This window comes from Limanda limanda, chromosome 9, assembly GCF_963576545.1.
Source record: "Limanda limanda chromosome 9, fLimLim1.1, whole genome shotgun sequence".
Taxonomy (NCBI): domain Eukaryota; kingdom Metazoa; phylum Chordata; class Actinopteri; order Pleuronectiformes; family Pleuronectidae; genus Limanda; species Limanda limanda.
In genome coordinates, this window is record NC_083644.1 from 607501 (window position 1) to 630000 (window position 22500).

The 22500-nt window shown below is 47.8% G+C and overlaps 1 protein-coding gene across 1 annotated transcript in view; it reads right to left on the reverse strand.

The window, feature by feature from the left end:
* nfia (nuclear factor I/A) overlaps positions 1-22500 on the reverse strand; it is an 85003-nt gene that overhangs the window by 23490 nt on the left and 39013 nt on the right. The window lies entirely within an intron of this gene.

The following is a 22500-nucleotide window of genomic DNA, read 5'->3' on the forward strand; positions in this document are numbered from 1 at the left end:
GGGGCCATGACTCAGGACCGGACGCAGATGGATGGAACTGAGTCAGGTTCACTTCATCAGACGTTTCCAATAGAAGTGAAACTTCTTAATTATGATCAGATGTAATTATCTAACGGCTTTGACTGGAAACGACTGTTAGAAAACAGGATGAATTGTGGGTAATGAGACTAAACATTTTGAACACGTGTGTAATGATGAAGCCACAAAAACACGTTGTCTTAGGTTTGAATATTTAACTGAAAAAGAACAAGATGATGTAGAATCTCTCAGATAATTTACAGTGTGAGCTGGAGTGGGTGGAGCCAGGTATTGAGGCCCCGCCCATACATCTGCCTGACGACCATGTGTCAGCTGTCAATCATCTCATCTCAGCCTGTTCTTACATCATCAATAACTAATTACAACCGAACTGATGAGAAACATCAGAGATAAGAACGAGCTGAAGTGACAGAAACCATCTCTCAACATGAGTTAACATCTAATCTGATTCTTTTGTTTAGTTCATGTCCCATCTGCCAACATGGAGGAGGAGGAGTTTACAACCTATTCTGCAGCCAGCCACCAGGGGGCGATCGGAACACTTGATGGAGCTGTCACATCGTCTTTATTTACAGTCCGTGGCTCAAACAACCACATTAATAAATCAAATAATAACAGCAATGACAATAAAATGAAATAAACCAAGCGACAAAAAACAATCAACATAAACCTGAAAACTCACACGCGCACGCACGCACACACACACACACACCCACGCACACACACACACACCAACACAGGACTCAGATCCAGATCAGACCAGAACCAGGATTTTGTGGAAACACTATAACTCTGTTTTTTAACGTATCATATCCGTCCACGTTAAACTCAAACCTGATCAAAGGCTGCACTGTTCAGCTGCTCACACACACACAGACACACACACACACAGACACACACACAGACACACACACACAGACACACAGACACACACACAGTGCAGCATTTATCAGCCTTGTTTTGCATGCTGTTCACTGTGTCTCTTCGCTTCAGCAGCTTAAAACAAAGAGCATCAGGCTGAAACCACGACAACCGGGGGGGTGCAGGGGGGGGGGGGGGGGTGCAGGGTGCTGCTGATGGGTGTGTGTTGGAGGGCACTTTCACACACTGCCCCCCCCACCCACCCCAGCACCCCTACCGACTTATTCAACGATTACCCCCCCTCCGACCAGGTTAATTAAATATGCTAATGAGGCGTGGGAGCAGACCGGGCCCCCTGTACACACCCCCCCCCACACACACACTAACACACACAGACACACACAAGGAGGGGGGTGAGGGGGCTTCCAAAACAGAAATAAAAACTCTCTGTATCCAGCCTTCAAAATAAAGTTCCCTTAGTAGAATAAGTCCTGCAGGCTTTACTTATATTTTGACTTTCTGTATCTCTTTCAAAGTAAAAGTCTCAGATCAGAACATTAACATTAAGATCCATGCTTCTCTTCAAAATAAAAGCCGGATTTAAAATATAAAGGTTCTGGCTTTTAGTTTGTAAATGTAGTTTTCAAAATTAGTTCTCAAAATACAACTTCATCACACACACTCGCACACACACACACACACACACACACACACACACACACTGATTTCTTTTTGTTCATGGGATCAAGAGGAGAAGGAGAGAGAGAGAGAGAGAGAGAGAGAGAGAGAGAGAGAGAGAGAGTGAGGGCAGAGGTCTCTCTCTCTCTCTGTGGGAAAGTCAAACTCTATGTCCCTGGAGGTGGCTCGTCCGCCCCCTCTCTCTCTCTCTCTCCCAAAATGAACAGCCCTTTTTCCATGAAGAGGGGGGGGGGGGGGGTTACTGGATGATTCCCAAAAAGACAGAAAAGAGAGAGAGAGCGATATGTGTCCACTTCACACTCTGTGTCTCGCTACTTTTAAATCTAAATCATCAGAGGATCAAAGTTCCTCGATAATAACGTCAACCAGAGACTGGAAGAAGATCCAGAGACAGATCCAGAGACAGATCCAGAGACTGGAAGAAGATCCAGAGACTGGAAGAAGATCCAGAGACTGGAAGAAGATCCAGAGACGGATCCAGAGACGGATCCAGAGACAGATCCAGAGACGGATCCAGAGACAGATCCAGAGACGGATCCAGAGACAGATCCAGAGACGGATCCAGAGACAGATCCAGAGACGGATCCAGAGACAGATCCAGAGACTGGAAGAAGATCCAGAGACTGGAAGAAGATCCAGAGACGGATCCAGAGACAGATCCAGAGACAGATCCAGAGACGGATCCAGAGACTGGAAAAAGATCCAGAGACGGATCCAGAGACTGGAAGAAGATCCAGAGACGGATCCAGAGACTGGAAGAAGATCCAGAGACGGATCCAGAGACGGATCCAGAGACGGATCCAGAGACTGATCCAGAGACAGATCCAGAGACGGATCCAGAGACTGGAAGAAGATCCAGAGACGGATCCAGAGACTGGAAGAAGATCCAGAGACGGATCCAGAGACAGATCCAGAGACGGATCCAGAGACAGATCCAGAGACTGGAAGAAGATCCAGAGACGGATCCAGAGACTGGAAGAAGATCCAGAGACGGATCCAAAGACTGGAAGAAGATCCAGAGACGGATCCAGAGACGGATCCAGAGACGGATCCAGAGACTGGAAAAAGATCCAGAGACGGATCCAGAGACTGGAAGAAGATCCAGAGACTGGAAGAAGATCCAGAGACTGGAAGAAGATCCAGAGACGGATCCAGAGACGGATCCAGAGACAGATCCAGAGACGGATCCAGAGACAGATCCAGAGACGGATCCAGAGACAGATCCAGAGACGGATCCAGAGACAGATCCAGAGACTGGAAGAAGATCCAGAGACGGATCCAGAGACAGATCCAGAGACAGATCCAGAGACGGATCCAGAGACTGGAAAAAGATCCAGAGACGGATCCAGAGACTGGAAGAAGATCCAGAGACGGATCCAGAGACTGGAAGAAGATCCAGAGACGGATCCAGAGACGGATCCAGAGACGGATCCAGAGACTGATCCAGAGACAGATCCAGAGACGGATCCAGAGACTGGAAGAAGATCCAGAGACGGATCCAGAGACTGGAAGAAGATCCAGAGACGGATCCAGAGACAGATCCAGAGACGGATCCAGAGACAGATCCAGAGACTGGAAGAAGATCCAGAGACGGATCCAGAGACTGGAAGAAGATCCAGAGACGGATCCAAAGACTGGAAGAAGATCCAGAGACGGATCCAGAGACGGATCCAGAGACTGGAAAAAGATCCAGAGACGGATCCAGAGACTGGAAGAAGATCCAGAGACGGATCCAGAGACGGATCCAGAGACGGATCCAGAGACTGGAAGAAGATCCAGAGACGGATCCAGAGATGGATCCAGAGACTGGAAGAAGATCCAGAGACGGATCCAGAGCGAGTCCAGAGACGGATCCAGAGAGAAGGCCTGGTCTCTCTGAAGAGGCCCTGGAGGTTTCTCAGGACATTTTTGTTCACGTCTGCTTCTTCACTCTTGTTTGCAGGAGACAGAATATGATGGTTTCTGTCTCTCGGGTCAGAGGACGTCAGCGTCTCCTCGTCTGAAACTCTGAGACGAGCCAAACAAATCTCAATGGAATAAATATTAAAAACACGCTGACGATAATTAACTGAATCATCTTTGACCATGTTTAGATTTTTCAAAGATTCAAATAAACTTAAAGTAACTTGTAACTAAAGCAGACGGGTAGAGCAGTTCAAGTGTGAAGTACAGTACTTGAGTAGATGTACTTAGTTACTTTCTCCCACTGAAGCTGTGTCCATTGTCTCACTCAGATATTTTGTTATGTTTACAGATCTCTCTCTCTCTCTCTCTCTCTCTCTGGCCGAGTCACACTGGGATCGTGTGGTCGTCTGTTGGCAGAACGACAGAAGTGAGGAGGAAAAAAAGACGACTGAAAAAGAAACTGTTTTGGCCGCCAGCATCTTTCTCTTTTTTCCCTTCTGTGTTTGGCTGAGAGAGTTCGAGTGTTGACTGGGGCGAGAGACAAGCCAACAATACACAGGAGCGAGAGAGAGAGAGAGAGAGAGAGAGAGAGAGAGAGAGAGAGAGAGAGAGAGAGAGCGGCTCGAAGCTTCACACACGTTTCAAACATTCTGAACGAAGTCGAGACGTCGACCTGGTTTTACTGGAAGCTTCAGTTTGATCAGAGTTTCCCGCCCGTCCGGGTACAAGCAGTAAAATAAATAGAGAAAGTAAAACAAGCGCCCCCTGGTCCTCGTATCGATCTGAGCAGCGACTGATTCAGCTTTTAATGAAATGAGGAGATGTATGCATTCATTTTTATAAAGGCCACAAATCAGCTGCGTCTGCGTCTCCGCTTCATCTCAGAATAAATTACCTTTATTCATATTCTACTCTACACACACACGCACACACACACACACACACACACACACACACACACACACACACACACACACACACACACACACACGACTGGGTCTTTGATTCACATCAATTCTCAAACTAATAGAGATAATAGAGATTTATTTTATTCCTATTATAAATTTTAAATTGTATTTATTCTATGAAAGTGGCTGAAGGGAGTTTGAACACAGATATTAATTTATTAGACGGACGCAGCAAATGACTTTATGTTTTATTACAAAAGCAGAAATCAGTAAAGAAACGATTGCAGGTGAGTTTGTTTCAAGCAGCTGAACAGATGTTTTCAGTTTATCTGTATTATCAGTTTTCTATTGGTCGTCACAGCTTGTCAGTTATTTTACAATTTCTCTTTCAATAAATCGATATCAATTTTTTTTAAATAAAGTACATATCAAATAAAATAATTGTTTTAAAGTATTTTTGTTTCCAGATTATTTGTAATGTTGTATAATTCTGCAGCTTCAAAATTTGTGCTAAAATAATAGGAAATGATTCATCAATATTCTCAAGATAAGAATTTCAATTTAATTGTGAATTAACAAACAGTTCTTTGGTTATTGTTGGTGTTTTATTTATCATAAATACATTACTGAGTTTTTTATTATTACTATTGTCTGCGTCTTTAATTAAACTCGTGACCATTAAATGGATAAAAAAAGGCCCATTATATCAAACACACTAAATTAAATATCAAATAACAAAAACAAGAAATCAAAACCGAATCAAAATCACAATAAAAGCCGAAGATGGGGGGGGGGGGGGGGGGGGTGCGTTTGTTTTGTGTATCCAGGCAGCTCCGAGGATCAGGACCTCGACTTGGCATCTTGAACCCTGGCAGCACCGCCGGGTCCGCCAGCCAAACACACACACACACACACACACACACACACTCACACACACACACACACACACTGAGAGACACACTTCTTTGAGCCTCTGATGCACCTCGCCAAAATAAAATCCGAGGTTTATTTTCTGTTGAATCTAATGAAGCGTTTCTATTTCTTTGTGATGAATTGTTTGTAGAATCTCAAACACCCGACACCTCTGGCCTCCATTTTGACGTCGCCCACCGGACGCCATTTTGTGGAAGCCCTTTCACGCTCCCCCCCCCGACCCGAACACACACGTCGACCCGCGGCGGGCAACCGAGCACCGACGCCACGACCTCGGCCAAATCACTCGGTACATGCGTGTGTGTGTGTTGTTGTTGTGCGTGTGTTGTTGCTGGATTAAAAGTGTGTGTGACAGCGTGTGTATGATTTGTATTCCATTAATTATGAAATAAATCCGCACGCACAGACGAGGCAGACGAGGCTTTGTGGCGGCGAGACGCTGCTGCCAACACGCCGCCATTTCATCAACCCAGCCGCTCTCTCTCTCTCTCTCCTTTTCTCTATTTGTAGTTTATGTCTCTCGCCCTCCGACAGAGTTTAAAATAGAGAGAAAGAAAAAGAGAGAGAATCCTGTTAACCGTCTCCATTGTTGGACGCCCAACCAGCCGCCGCTGCCAAAGAGCTGCTGCCAAATGCAACACACACATAGACACACACACACACACACATAGACACACACACCCACACACACACACACATACACTCAACAAACACAGATTTCTTCACATTTTCAGTCACAAACACACACTTTCAACATTTTTGGTCTGACACACACACACACAATGATACTCATCCCATGCCACGGCCTCTATGTGTGTTTGTGTCATGTGTGTGTGTGTGTTTGTGTACGTGTGTGTGTGTGTGTTTGTGTATGTGTGTGTGTGTGTTTGCCCTCTCTCTCTCTCTCTCTCCAGCCTGGCAGCCATCTTAAAGCGTTGGCAACCATTTTGAAGCTTCTGTCTGTTTTCTTTGAGCCGCTGCCACTCGCCACCTTCTGCCAGAACAAAAGAGGCTCAACGCCATCACCAGCCATCCACCACTCACACACACAGACACACACACAGACACACACACACACACATTAACACACACAAACACCCTCCAAAAACCATCCAGGAACCTTCCAACAAACCGTATTTAAATCCGCAGCCGTCGGTCAGGGTCTCTGCCCCCCCCCCACACCCCCTAGTGCCCTCAGCTGGAAACCGGCCAATCAACGGCTGTATACATTTGAATGTGTTTGACCTCTGACCTCTGGTCGGTGGTTATCATCGGGCAGAACGGGATGAATCCAGGAACACGTTTTCAAAGGAGGAGCCAGTTTGTCTTCAAAGATCCCGAGTGTCGACAAAGACGTTTTGTGATGTTGGAGAAGATTCATATCCGACTCTTATCATCATGTTTACACTATATTAAAACATTGGTCCGGTTGCCATGGTAATGGCTTGATTAAAGGCTGGAGGTGACGAGTGGATGTTTAGTGCGGTGAGAGGGATCACTCTGCAGGGAGAACCTGGGACGTGTTTCACTCTGAGGCTTCACCTGTTCCACAGCTGGGTTTACGTTTTAATATCAATGAATAATTGTGTGTGTGTGGTCAGTGGAAACATCTGGTCACATTAAGATGCTGTGTTGTTTCGGTGGGTGGAATCTGATTGATGAATTGCTGCATCGATCCCAGCTCGGCCTCACTTACCATAATTATAGCTTCTAATGGACGACACACACACACACACACACACACACACACACACACACACACACAAACACACACACAAGTCAATATACACAAACTGAAGAAGATCAGTTTCCCTGTTGTCATAACAACTTGTTTTGTTTCTTTGCTTCCTGTTTCCATCTCTTCTTCCAAACAGAACCTCCTCTGTAGCCCCGCCCCCTCTGTAGCCCCGCCTCCTCTGACATGTGGATCCTTGTTTATTCATGTAAAGAACTTTGTTTTATAAAAGTGCTGCATACAGAAAGTTTATTATAGGTATTATAAGTATATCTCTTCCTTCCCTTTTCACCTTCCATTACTCTTCCCCCCCCTTCCTTCACTTCCTCCTCGTGTTTCTTTCTCTCCGTGTCTCCTCCTCTTTCTCTTCATACTTCCTAAGTTCATATTCTCTAATTTTACACCTCTTATTTCCTTATAAATTGTGTTTACTTTTTCTTTCTGTCTTTCATCTGTCTCCATCTTCTCCTTCCTCCTCATTTCCTCACTTCTTTCCTTCCCTTAATCTCCTGAAACTAGATCCTCTCCCTTCCTCTTCCATTTTCCTTCTTCTTCACGTCCTCCTGCTCCATCCTGTCATTCCTCCTCTTCCGCTTTTTCACATGTGTTCTTCTTCTGCACTTCCTTCCTTCCTCAGTGGATATCTCCACCTCTCTCACCTCCTTCCTTCCTCCCTTACAATCTTTCCTTCCCCTTTCCTCCTTATCCTCCCCTTATCTTTTCTCCCCTCCTCCATCTCTTCCTAGCTTCTATCCTTCTTCCTCTGCAGGTTGATCAATTCTGATAAATTATTGATTACTTTCAGAGCTGCTGAGATTGAGGACTCCAATCAGAGCCCACTATCAGACCGCCAACATCCAATCAGAGTCCAGAACACCGTCCACTCCAGTTCCACTCCAACAAACCACAGATTTCTTTACTGTTTTTTTATTTTATCTGGATAGACAAATGACAGATGAGAAGAGGAAGAGGAGGAAGAGGAGAACGAGTGCAGCAGCGATGATGAAGATCAGCAACTCTCTCTCTGATTGGCTACTTTCAGGGTTTGGGAAACTTAATCAGATTTTTCTGTCTCACCTCCACTCACCTCTCTCTCCTCCTTCTCCCTGCGTGGTCGAGCAAGAACGGATGTCTGGTTTAGATAACACACACACACATACAGAGACACACACACACACACAGACACACACACTGCAGTGCTTTATCTATAGTGATTTCACCAAAATCTGCGATAGACTCTACTGCCATTAATCACTCTGTGTGTGTATGTGTGTGTGTTTGTGTATGTGTGTGTGTTTGTGTGTGTGTGTGTGTATGTGTGTGTGTGTTTGTATGTGTGTGTGTTGTGTGTGTACAGTTTGTCCATAGCTCAACTATATGGATTACCCAGAATGCAGCAGAAAGAGAGAGAGCGAAAATTAGACAGGAAGTTGCGAATATTTCTCACACACACACACACACACACACACACACACACACACACACACACAGCTCTAGCACTGTTGTTGTCGCCTTCAAAATAAAAGCAGGCTCGGTCGTGAAATGGCCAAAGGTCACTACAGGTCAAGTTGAAGGTTTCATGATCGTGTCCCTGAAGACGTTTCTTTCTGTTACCAAACCTAGAGAAGCCACAACACTTGACTATACTCTATACTCTACAAATTACAACACTGCCGGGGGAGAGGGGGGGGGGTGAGGGGGGGTCCAGACAGAGGGAGTCAGAGGTCAAGCTGTCTGTAGGTGGGGGGACCAGAGACCAGAGGCTCTTCAGCGCCTGAATAGGAGCTCCCGTCGGGCCCTCAGTGTTTGGACGTTAGCTTTTGTCCGATACACTTGTTCCTCTTTTCTTCTTCTATGGTCGAATAATCTGCTCCACATGGTGTGTGTGTGTGTGTGTGTTTGTGTGTGTGTGTGTGTGTGTGGGGGGGGGGGTAACGTGGTAGGATTAGCGGAGGAGGACGTGAACGAGAGGGAGGAAGGTCAGAGGAGAAGCAGACTAACGAGACGATTGACCTGCAGCTCAGGATGAAACCTGTTCTCTGTGAAGTGGACGAGACACTTTGAACTTTGACTGATTTAAATCCTGGGTTTGTTGAAACTCTTGAGGAAGAGAATCTGAAGGTTTGATGACAAACTGCAGGACTCACTCCTCATCCTCTTCCTCTTCTCCACCACGGCAGGAGGAATCTCCTCTTCCTCTTCTCCACCACGGCAGGAGGAATCTCCCAGCATGCTCAGCTGCACACAGGGTTCCAGTCAATCCTTGAAAAGCACATTTCCTTCCCTCTGAGAACAGGAAGTGAGCAGTAAAAGGCCGTTTGATACCTGACTGCACCCCCCCACCCCCCCCCCAGCGACGCACCAGAAAAACCTCCAATTAAGACCCATCTGCCCCCCCCACCCCTCCTCCCATAATGCCTCCCTGTCTCTGTTCAGTCCTCGGCAGCGCTGGTGTCTCTCTGGCCTCGGGCCGCCGGGCCGTCCACAAACCACACAAAGAGAAATACACAAACCACACAAAGAGAAATACACAAACCACACAAAGAGAAATACACAAACCACACAAAGAGAAATACACACAGAGCAGCGGTGAAACCAGCAGCGTCTCCCAGGCTTTCACTTGGCATCGTCTTCCTGCTGCCGCCCCGAAAGGCACCGAGAGGAGAACATGAAGAACACACACACACACACACACACACACACACACACACACACACACACACACACACACACACACACACACACATATATATATATCTACACCAGTCGCCCCTCACCCTCACTCCCACCTCCACCTCCTCCCTCACTGCAACAAATAAAACCAGAAATCGCATTCAGACGTTAAAGAGTGGAACCACATCAAACAGATTCTAATCCTTTCTGGTTCCGCAGCTCGTCCTCTTTACTAAAAATAGAGCTGAAGACGGAAAGAACATTATGGCTTTAATTTATTTATTGTGTCGACGTATTAGAGATGACGCCGACGCCGCGGTCCCGCTCGCTGAATTAGAAACAACATCAAATCTGCTCAGTTCAGGGATTTATGAAGCGGATCAGAATGTGGATTCTTCACCTCGACTCCTGCCCTCCATTTAACACACAGACACACACACACAGACACACACAGACACACACACACAGACACACACACACACACAGACACACACACACAGACACACACACCTTGAGACCTTGATGGGAAACTGTTTGGTCACGGGGCGGCACGGTGGTGCAGCGGTTCGCTCTGTGATTCTAGGTTCAATCCCCAGTTTGGTCGTTGTGTTGTTCACTGAGTCTCTAACTCGCTGTGATTGGCTGGGACCGGGCCCGGCTGAAGGACGGCTGCTGGATGAAGGTTGAGTCACATCCGTCTCATTAGGACTGAGCATTTATCATTTTATATTATATATAAGTTATGTGAAGTTGGAGAATTGTAATTGTTATGGTCCTTTACTGAGCTCTCATTACTGAGGCATGCTGGGAAGGAAGGAGGAGGAGGAGGAGGAGCAGGAGGACAAAGAGAGGAGAAATCTGAAAGATGCCTTGAAGTCTTCACCGGCCTCAAGAGCTTTCAATGTTACACTATAGAGGCTACACACAGACACACACAGACACACACAGACACACACACACAGCTGCAGGGAGGGGAGGTCAGAGGTCGGACTGGGTGGGCGGAGCAGAATGGAAACAGTTTGTTAATAATGATGATTGTGTGAATGAACTCCTCAGTTTTTTTAATGAAGATCATTAAACTGCGTCCATTCTGTGAAATTATGAAATAATAAATATCTGATAAAAGATGCAGCGGCTCTGGTGTGGAGCGGTCTCCATGGCAACAAACACATTCAGGTCGGTACCACGGCAAACTCTCCACCAGGAAACCAGGAGGTGAGAGGTCAGAGGTCACATGAGGAGGAGGAGGAGGAGCAACAGTGTGAGGAAGAGGACGAGCTTTGGGTTCCACTCATCCACATTTACTCACATGTGAAGAAAACAAACAATAAATAACTTCTGATTCTGAATTATTGTTTGTTTCAGTAACTTAAAAATCTGTTTTCTTGTCGTCATGTTCTAGTTTATTGTGAGACGAGTGTTTTCATTCTCAAAGGACGAGTCACAGTTCTCTTATTCCAACGTTATGATTTCAAAACTCTGGGAACAAGAAGTGAAACAGGACGTAGAGAGGAGGAGGAGGAGGAGGAGGAGGAGGAGGAGGAGGAGGAGGAGGAGGAGGAGGAGGAGGAGGAGGAGGAGGAGGAGGAGGAAGAGCAGGAGGCATGAGAGTCAGGATTTAACCGTTCATGTTTGACAAGTGAAATTAAGCTGTAGAGAAAGAAAATCAGTGAGTTGGGAGATCGAGGAGGAGGAAGAGGAGGAGGAAGAGCAGGAGGAAGAGGAGGGTGAAAGGATGCAGATGAGGAAGATGAGGAGGAGGAGGAGGATGAAGAGTGTGAGGTCTACAGTACAGAGTCCAATCCCATTTTGCAGCGGCTGAAGAAAAAGAAAATCAATGGCAGCGGCCGAAACCTTCGGCTGGAATTAAAGGAAGCAAACAGATGATTGGAGACGACCCCCCCGACACACACAGCGCCTTCCCACAATGCACCCTGCTATTCCCGCTAACAAGACAAGTCACCAGCACCCCCACTTCCCACAATGCACCCTGCTATTCCCGCTAACAAGACAAGTCACCAGCACCCCCACTTCCCACAATGCCAAGAGAGGAGAGAAGAGGAGGAGGAGAGAAGACAAGATGAGGAGGAGGAGGAGGAGGAGGAGGAGGAGGAGGAGGAGGAGAGGAGGAGAGGTGAGGAGACGAGAAGATGAGAGGAAGAGGAGGAAAGGAGAGGAGGAGAGAGGAAAGGAAAGATGAGGAGATGAGAAGATGAGAGGAAGAGGAGGTGAGGAGAGGAGATGAAGATGAGGAGATGAGAAGATGAGAGGAAGAGGAGGAAAGGAGAGAAGATGAAGATGAGAGGAAGAGGAGGTAAGGAGAGGAGATGAAGATGAGGAGATGAGAAGATGAGAGGAAGAGGAGGAAAGGAGAGAAGATGAAGATGAGAGGAAGAGGAGGTAAGGAGAGGAGATGAAGATGAAGAGATGAGAAGATGAGAGGAAGAGGAGGTAAGGAGACGAGATGAAGATGAGGAGATGAGAGGAAGAGGAGGAAAGGAGAGGAGGAGAGAGGAAAGGAGAGGTGAGAAGACAAGAAGGTGAAAGGAAGAGGAGGAAAGGAGAGGAGATGAAGATGAGGTTAGGAGAGGAGGAGAGAGGAAAGGAGAGGTGAGGAGACGAGAAGATGAGAGGAAGAGGAGGAGAGAGGAGATGAAGATGAGGTTAGGAGAGAGGAAAGGAGAGGAGATGAAGATGAGGAGATGAGGAGATGAGAAGATGAGAGGAAGAGGAGGAAAGGAGAGGAGATGAAGATGAGGAGATGAGGAGATGAGAAGATGAGAGGAAGAGGAGGAAAGGAGAGGAGGAGAGAGGAAAGGAGAGGTGAGGAGATGAGAAGAGAGGAAAGAAGAGGTGAGGAGATGAGAAGATGAGAGGAAGAGGAGGTTAGGAGAGGAGGAGAGAGGAAAGGAGAGGTGAGGAGATGAGAAGAGAGGAAAGAAGAGGTGAGGAGATGAGAAGATGAGAGGAAGAGGAGGTTAGGAGAGGAGGAGAGAGGAAAGGAGAGGTGAGGAGATGAGAAGAGAGGAAAGAAGAGGTGAGGAGATGAGAAGATGAGAGGAAGAGGAGGAAAGGAGAGGAGATGAAGATACTTTAAGAAGAAACATGAGAAACGAGAGGAGGAGCAACATGGAAGTTTTCACATGGACCAATCAGAGCTGCAGGTCAAAGGTCACAGAGCAGCTTAGTTCATCTTTAAAGTTTTTCTTGATGTTCATAAAATCTCTGGAGATAATAATAATAATAATAATAATAATAATCCTCATGTGAATGTTTCTGTTGAACAATGTTGATTCTGCAAAGAAAATAACCACAATTATAATATTGATTCAAACGGAAACTGAAGAACTGATTTAAGGGTTCGACAACAAGTGGAATATTAATGGCTGCAGAACGGAGTTACCACAGCAACACACACACAGACACACACACACACACACACACACACACACACACACACACACACACACACACACACACACACAGGGATCAGGTTGCAGGGAATGCTTGTAGCAGATGATACATGTGTGTGAGAGTGTGTGTGTGTGTGTGTGTGTGTGTGTGTGTCTGTGTGTGTGTGTCTGTGTGTGAGATAAGATCATGGCTTAACTCCTTCTGAGGTGGAGAGAACTCAACGACCTGAGAGAGAGAGAGAGAGAGAGAGAGAGAGAGAGAGAGAGAGAGAGAGAGAGAGAGAGAGGGAGTCTAAAGTGTCTTAAGTCTGACAGCTCTAATGAAGCTGATTCTATTGGCCAAGACACTGAGCTCCTGATCTCAGTTTGTGTGTCTGTCTGTGTGTGTCCTCTGGAGCGCCCCCTGGTGGTGGACTGCAGGTCAGAAACCTCCTCCTCCATGTTAGCAGATGGGACATGGACCAAACTCAACCAATGAAATCAATCTCCATTTCCTCTGTGTGGAGACGTCTGGTCAATCCGGGGGGGGGGGTCGATCTACACAGAGTGGATCTATGTGGACCCACAACACGACAACATCTACACCTGTGGTCACAACGCCTCCATCAGCTCCTCATCACCTCATCTCCTCAGTTCCTCATCTCCTCATCATCTCAGTTCCTCAGCTCCTCATCTCCTCAGTTCCTCATCTCCTCAGTTCCTCAGCTCCTCATCACCTCAGTTCCTCATCTCCTCAGTTCCTCAGCTCCTCAGTTCCTCATCTCCTCAGTTCCTCATCTCCTCAGTTCCTCATCTCCTCAGTTCCTCATCTCCTCAGTTCCTCATCTCCTCATCAGGTTCATGTCTCCACTGAGTTTCTCTCTCTCTTCCTGCTCTTTCTTTTTTCTGAATTCCGTCCTCCTCCTCAGACCTTTTCAGATGTTCTGTTATTCTCCCCTGTTCCTCCTGTTCCTCTTGCACCTCCTGTTCCTCCTGCTCCTCCTGTTCCTCCTGCACCTCCTGCTCCTCCTCCTCAGCGTCGGGCGGTTAATGACCCGCAGTAACACAATAACAAACGCCTGCTTCTCATATGCATATTTAATGGTGACAGCTGAGCAAATTACATATTTATGGATTATAAGACAGAGGGGGTGGTGGGGGGGCAGGTAGGAGGGTCCCATCTGCACTGGCATCTGTAAGGCAGGAGGGGCCCCGGGGCCCGGGGGGGGGGGGGACGCCTGTTACCAGCAGCAGTACTCGAGTACCAGTGAACTGTGTACAAGTACACAAACAGACTTTTCTTTGGTATCATCCAGCTTCTCTGTGTGAGGAGGAACAGCAGAAGTGTTCTACAGAAGAAGTTTTTCATCCTGAAGATGGAATAATCAAGACATAAAGCAAAGATCCTCCAGAGACGTGATGGAGCTCGGATCAGTTTATAAAGATCTCGTCTCTGCTGCAGTTCTCTATGAAGGAGCAGAACAGCAGAAGCTTTGAGAAACAACTACGAGTGAAACAGAGAAACGTGTCGGTTCAACAACCAAGAGCCTTCACTTCATATCAGCTCCATGTTTGTTTCTGCCTCGGATCTGAAGCTGAACTGTATCTGCTTCACGAGATCATGTGATCGACTCAGTCAGTGAACAGGTCCCATTCACCTGCTGCAGAATCACTCTTCTGATCCCACTAGTTGCTAATGACTCAGTTCAGTTCATTTTCTAACTTTTAAAGACACAATGCAGGAAGTTTAACATCTGTGATGAATCTCAGAGTCTCAGAATCACTTCATCAGAACTGAAGGTGAAGCAGCAGGTCCTGTCTCAGACAAGCTGACCTGAGAGCAGCTCTGAGAGTTTGTAGATCAGTTATCAGATCATGTTCATATCTGTGTCACTGAGAAACAACACACAGAAGAGATTTAAACAAACTCTAACACAATTAAGACGTAAACTAAATAACTTTTTAAAGTATCAAAGAGTTTTAAAGGCTCACAGATCAGATGATTGAATTTAACACTATTTAAGACTCTGCAGAAACTAACACAATTACATTTCAACTAATAAATAACTTCTCTATTGTGTTTAAAGTGAATAATCTATTTTACTCAGTGAGAAAGACTGAAACTAAAGGAAGTGCTGTGTGTGACTGTGTGAAGGATCTGCGAATGACTTGTTCTGAAGCGCTAACAACCTTAGCAAGGATAAGGTGGCTGATCCTCCACTGCTAGGCTCATTATTGTTGGAGGGGATTTAGAGCTGCTTTTTCCTGTCTGAAGGGGGGGGGGGGGGGATTTAGTGTTTGTGTATGTGTGTGTGTGTCTGTGTGTGTCACACTGTGTCACTACTTTACTTCTTCTGACACAACCTGAGGTCAAAGTTGGACGTTAGAGATCATGATCGTTTATAATGTCCCTAAGAGAACAATTCACACACACACACACACACACACACACACACACACACACACACACACACACACACACACACACACACACACACACACACACACACACACACACACACACACACGTTGTGTGAGTCACTGGCTGCAGCTCAACCCACATCTCTGCTGATTTGTTTGTTCGGGAGAAAAATGGAGATAATTCAATAAAGAATGTGATGAAGAGCAGATGCTTCCACGGCCTCATTTCTCTCCAGTATCTGTTTTTAAAGTTTATATGCTTGGAACATTTTTACTTTAGCTCCGGACCCAAGACCGAGGAGTTGGTTGTAGAGGATTTGTTTCATGTAAGACGTTTTCACACCTGCACTGAAGTCTGGACATGTTCCTGACATGTTCCTGTCATGTTCCTGACATGTTCTTGACATGTTCCTGACATGTTCCTGACATGTTCTGCAGGTTCTGTCTGTGAGAACAAATGTCTGAGTCTCTGTCTCTGGACATTAAACTTTTCCTGCAGCCTCATAGTAACATGTGCGAGTGGACGAGGTTTCTCACACGTGACGGACGTGTTGATCCAAACCACTGGTGATGTTGAATGTAGAGGAAGCAGCTGTGGTTCTGACCAAGAAGCTGTTTCAATGTTTTTAACTTTGACTTCAAACATCTGCTGCAGAAAACATCCAGAGATCGAACTGGAGTCGACTCAGGAAGCAGCAGGTTCTGTTCGTTCTGTCAGTAGATTTATAACAGGTCTCAGGTCAGACTGTAGTTAACCAGAGATGGGCCGATGGAGGAGGAGGAGGAGGAGGAGGAGGAAGAGGAGGAGGAGGAGGAGGAGGAGGAGGAGGAGGAGGAGGAGGAGGAGGAGGAGGAGGAGGAGGAGGAGGAAGAGGAGGAGGAGGAGGCGATGCAGCTCAGTAGATGTGCAGGACACGTTCAGCCCCTCACAGTAAAATTCATGATCATAAAGTGCAGGCCCTTGAATAAGTCAATGGAATAATCTGCTGCATCATGAGATAAGAGGCTGGATGAAAGAGAGGGGGAGGAAGGGGGGGGTGGGGGGGTGGGGGTGGGGGGGTGGGGGTGGGGGGTGGAGAGAGAGAGAGAGGGAGAAAGTCGGGGGGGCCCGGGCTGCTCATTAAAATTCTTGCGGTGCAGTGACTCAGCCCATTTTGGTAATGGAGAGCCCCGGCCACCTAGAGATGGAAATGGCCATTTTTCACCCCCCCCTCCCAGCCTCCCCAACACACACACACACACACACACAGACACACACACACACACAGACACACACACACAGACACACACTTTATATATAAATTATCCTAAGCACTTGTGAGTGGAGCTGCGCTGCAAGGTCACATGGAATCTGCTGCTGGACGGGAGCAGTTCTAATGTGAGTGCTCCCCCCCCCACCCCCCCCCCGACGCCTCCTCCTCTGCTCAGAGAGAACCCCCCCCCCTCCTGGGTTCTGCTGCAGAACCAACACCACGAAGTTTAAAACTGTTTCACTGCAGAACCCTGAGAACCCCGGCCTGGTCTCCTCTGAGGTCACTTCCTGTACAGAAGTGGTCACTTCCTGTACAGCAGTGGTCACTTCCTGTACAGCTGTGGTCACTTCCTGTACAGCAGTGGTCACTTCCTGTACAGCAGTGGTCACTTCCTGTACAGCAGTGGTCACTTCCTGTACAGATGTGGTCACTTCCTGTACAGCAGTGGTCACTTCCTGTACAGCAGTGGTCACTTCCTGTACAGATGTGGTCACTTCCTGTACAGCAGTGGTCACTTCCTGTTCAGCAGTGGTCACTTCCTGTTCAGCAGTGGTCACTTCCTGTACAGAAGTGGTCACTTCCTGTACAGCAGTGGTCACTTCCTGTTCAGAAGTGGTCACTTCCTGTACAGCAGTGGTCACTTCCTGTTCAGCAGTGGTCACTTCCTGTACAGCAGTGGTCACTTCCTGTACAGCAGTGGTCACTTCCTGTTCAGCAGTGGTCACTTCCTGTACAGCAGTGGTCAGTTCCTGTACAGCAGTGGTCACTTCCTGTTCAGCAGTGGTCACTTCCTGTACAGAAGTGGTCACTTCCTGTTCAGAACCTGAACAGAACAGGAAGCTGGATGACGATCACCATGGAAACCACGAGGAGGAAAAGTGTCAAATATGAAACTAACTTCGCTGGAGGTTTTTAAATCATCACAGAGAACGACAGGTTGACCGATCCTAGGTCAGCTGGTCTGAGGCTCCTCCCCCTTCTGTCACACAGACGGCGAGTCACCATGATGACATCACGACCGACCCCCAGTGACCCCGTGACCCCTGTGACCCCCGCTGCAGAACCACACTCAAGACACAGCAGGTCGACAACGTGGAGCAGACCTGACCCATCACACTGTCTGACCTCAGTGTGTGTGTGTGTGTGTGTGTGTTTGTGTCTCTGTGTGTGTGTGTGTGTCTGTGTCTGTGTGTGTGAGTGTGTGTGTGTGTGTGTGTCTCTGTGTGTGTCTCTGTGTGTGTGTGTCTGTGTGTGTGTGTCTGTGTGTGTGTGTGTGTGTCATGTGAGGACAGCAGTGTGTGAACAGGTTGAAAGGGAACAGATCACAGACTCTGAGCAGGATCAGGTCAAGTCCAATTCCAAGCACAGAGGGGATTTAACCTGCACCTTAACCACACACACACACACACACAGACACACACACACACAGACACACGGACACACACACACAGACACACACACACGGTACAGTGAGGTCAGGTCAGGTAACAGATGACAGCAGCTCGTCGGCTTTGATACAAACTTCAGATCTTCGATCAAAACCATGAGGCTCCGCCTCCTGTCATGTGACACATCAGGTCAAAGCTCACAACGAGGAGGTGAAGGAGGTGAAGTGAGGAGGTGAAGTGAGGAGGTGAAGGAGGTGAAGTGAGGAGGTGAAGGAGGCGGAGTGAGGAGATGAAGGAGGTGAAGTGAGGAGGTGAAGTAGGTGAAGTGAGGAGATGAAGGAGGTGAAGGAGATGAAGTGAGGAGGTGAAGGAGGTGAAGTGAGCAGGTGAAGGAGGTGAAGTGAGGAGGTGAAGTGAGGAGGTGAAGGAGGTGAAGTGAGGAGGTGAAGTGAGGAGGTGAAGGAGATGAAGTGAGGAGGTGAAGGAGGTGAAGGAGGTGAATTGAGCAGGTGAAGGAGGTGAAGTGAGGAGGTGAAGGAGGTGAAGGAGATGAAGTGAGGAGGTGAAGGAGGTGAAGGAGATGAAGTGAGGAGGTGAAGGAGGTGAAGTGAGCAGGTGAAGGAGGTGAAGTGAGGAGGTGAAGTGAGGAGGTGAAGGAGGTGAAGTGAGGAGGTGAAGGAGGTGAAGGAGGTGAATTGAGCAGGTGAAGGAGGTGAAGTGAGGAGGTGAAGGAGGTGAAGTGAGGAGGTGAAGTGAGGAGGTGAAGGAGGTGAAGTGAGGAGGTGAAGGAGGTGAAGGAGGTGAATTGAGCAGGTGAAGGAGGTGAAGTGAGGAGGTGAAGGAGGTGAAGGAGGTGAAGTGAGGAGGTGAAGGAGGTGAAGGAGATGAAGTGAGGAGTTGAAGGAGGTGAAGTGAGGAGGTGAAGGAGGTGAAGGAGGTGAAGTGAGGAGGTGAAGGAGGTGAAGGAGATGAAGTGAGGAGGTGAAGGAGGTGAAGTGAGCAGGTGAAGGAGGTGAAGTGAGGAGGTGAAGTGAGGAGGTGAAGGAGGTGAAGTGAGGAGGTGAAGTGAGGAGGTGAAGGAGATGAAGTGAGGAGGTGAAGGAGGTGAAGGAGGTGAATTGAGCAGGTGAAGGAGGTGAAGTGAGGAGGTGAAGGAGGTGAAGGAGATGAAGTGAGGAGGTGAAGGAGGTGAAGGAGATGAAGTGAGGAGGTGAAGGAGGTGAAGTGAGCAGGTGAAGGAGGTGAAGTGAGGAGGTGAAGTGAGGAGGTGAAGGAGGTGAAGTGAGGAGGTGAAGGAGGTGAAGGAGGTGAATTGAGCAGGTGAAGGAGGTGAAGTGAGGAGGTGAAGGAGGTGAAGTGAGGAGGTGAAGTGAGGAGGTGAAGGAGGTGAAGTGAGGAGGTGAAGGAGGTGAAGGAGGTGAATTGAGCAGGTGAAGGAGGTGAAGTGAGGAGGTGAAGGAGGTGAAGTGAGGAGGTGAAGGAGGTGAAGGAGATGAAGTGAGGAGTTGAAGGAGGTGAAGTGAGGAGGTGAAGGAGGTGAAGGAGGTGAAGTGAGGAGGTGAAGGAGGTGAAGGAGATGAAGTGAGGAGGTGAAGTGAGGAGGTGAAGGAGGTGAAGTGAGGAGGTGAAGGAGGTGAAGTGAGGAGGTGAAGGAGGTGAAGTGAGGAGGTGAAGGAGGTGAAGTGAGGAGGTGAAGGAGGTGAAGTGAGGAGATGAAGGAGGTGAAGGAGGTGAAGGAGATGAAGTGAGGAGGTGAAGGAGATGAAGTGAGGAGGTGAAGGAGGTGAAGTGAGGAGGTGAAGGAGGTGAAGTGAGGAGGTGAAGGAGGTGAAGTGAGGAGGTGAAGGAGGTGAAGTGAGGAGGTGAAGGAGGTGAAGTGAGGAGGTGAAGGAGGTGAAGTGAGGAGGTGAAGGAGGTGAAGTGAGGAGATGAAGGAGGTGAAGGAGGTGAAGGAGATGAAGTGAGGAGGTGAAGGAGATGAAGTGAGGAGGTGAAGGAGGTGAAGTGAGGAGGTGAAGGAGGTGAAGTGAGGAGGTGAAGGAGGTGAAGTGAGGAGGTGAAGGAGGTGAAGTGAGGAGAGCAGCGTCTCCTCAGGTTAATGTCTTTAAATCTAAGGATTGCTGGATTACTGGAGGATTTCCTCCCTAATCGTGTGGGAGTTCCTCCTCAGCTGCGTCTCCTCCTCAGCTGCGTCTCCTCCTCAGCTGCGCCTCCTCCTCAGCTGCGCCTCCTCCTCAGCTGCGTCTCCTCTCCAAACCCAGACACACTCCTGCTACCACACAGAACGACAGCTCGTCACCTCCTTCAGCTCCTCCTCCTTGGAGGAGCAGGTCAGGATTACAGCTTCACTTCCAGAACGTCTCAGCAGACGTCTCCTGAAACCACCTGAGGTCACAGAGGTCAGCTGAGGTCACACAGCACAACGAGTCTCAGTGACTCAGCTGGTTAATCCCAGACCGGCTTCTGCATTTAGCCTCCGACCTCCGACCTCTGACCTCCGACCTCCAGGAGAAAAGACAACACACAACCTGAGGGACGAGCCGGAGGCCGGAGGAGAAACTGATCCAATCAATTCAATAATCAGAGGGAAAGAGAAAGTTTATGACTCTGTAATAAACTTTATTCTTCAACTCATCTGTGTTTGTCTGCGTGAGATTAAAACACGTTATTAAGAATCAACTGAATACAAACGTTCATATGTTCACGACAAAGGATCAAACAGCTTGTGTGTCTCCACATGATCATAATGTGTGTGTCTCCACAGGATCATAACGTGTGTGTTTGTGTTTGAATTCTTCACAGCTGATCCAGGAGACGGGTGTTTCCCACAGGGGATCAGTTGATGTTTCACTTTGTGTTACTGATGTTTAGGTGACTTGTGTCTTAAATAAAGACACAATGACCTGATGTGTGTGTGTGTGTGTGTGTGCAGCAGAGCGGCAGGTCGCTGCTGTCAGTCACCTCAGATGACCTCATCCGTGAGGTGACACCGATCACTGTCACACACACACAGACACACACAGCCCAATGTGATCCGTGTGTGTGTCTGTGTGTGTGTGTGCGTGTGGCTGTGTGTGTGTGTGTGTGTGTGTGTCTGTGTGTTCTCTGAGCCATGACCATGTGCGACACTAGCAGTCACATCCAGCTACCGAGTGGATAACAACTTTTTCCCAAACATATTGATCTGCAAACAAAGGACAAACCAGCTGGCAGCCCCCCCCCAGCCCCCCCCCCGCTCCCATCACTCCTCTCGCTCGCCCCCCCCCTCTCTCTCTCCTCTCTCACTTCCTGTCTGTGATCGCTGCAGAGCACCTCGTGTGTTCACCAGCGTGGCATCGATCGGGCGGAGCACGGCCTCGGCCTGGGACGTGTTGCATCCACTCAGCCAATCCTCCATCCTCACAGACACACACAGACACACACACAGACACACACACACACACACACACACACAGACACACACAGAGCTGTTAGCTCCATGCATCCTGGCTGAGCCTCGTCGGCGTTTTAATATCTATCTTAAGAGTTGACAATCTTTCGGGGCAATTAAAGCAATCGATACGGTCCTGAGAGAGAGAGAGAGAGAGAGAGAGAGAGAGAGAGAGAGAGAGAGAGAGAGAGAGAGAGAGAGAGAGAGAGAGAGAGAGAGAGAGAGAGCGGGAGAGAGAGAGAGAGAGACAGAGAGAAAGAGAGAAGCCTCTTATCCCCAGTAATAGCTCTCACTAAATAATGAATACAGCCCAGACCACCAGCGCACACACATACACATACACACACACACACACAGACACACACACACACACACACACACACACACACACAGACACAGACACACACAGTCTTCTGAATGAGACACCTCGTCCTCTGTTAAAAGATAAACGCTCCAACTTGAAGATTCATGTTTTAATACAAAGCCTCCATCACTTTCTCTCCTGTTGATTTCCCTCTCTCTCTCTCTCTCTCTCTCTCCCTCACACTCTCTATCTCTCTCTCTCTCTCGCTCTCACACTCTCTCTATCTCTCTCTCTCTCTCTCTCTCTCCAGCGAGCCGACGTGAAACTGACTGAGCGACGAGCGCCAGAGTTACAAGATGAATCAGAAGCAACATGTTACTACGACTATATCAAGGGATGTAGCCAAGGATCATGGGTAATGTAGTTTCTAGAACAATCCACCAAACTAAGTCAGGACATGAACCTGAAACTACAGATCAGAGGCAGGTTGAGAAAAGTTATTCAAAATCCAGAAAACAATATAAAAATAACAATAACAATGTCAGAGTTGAAAAAATAT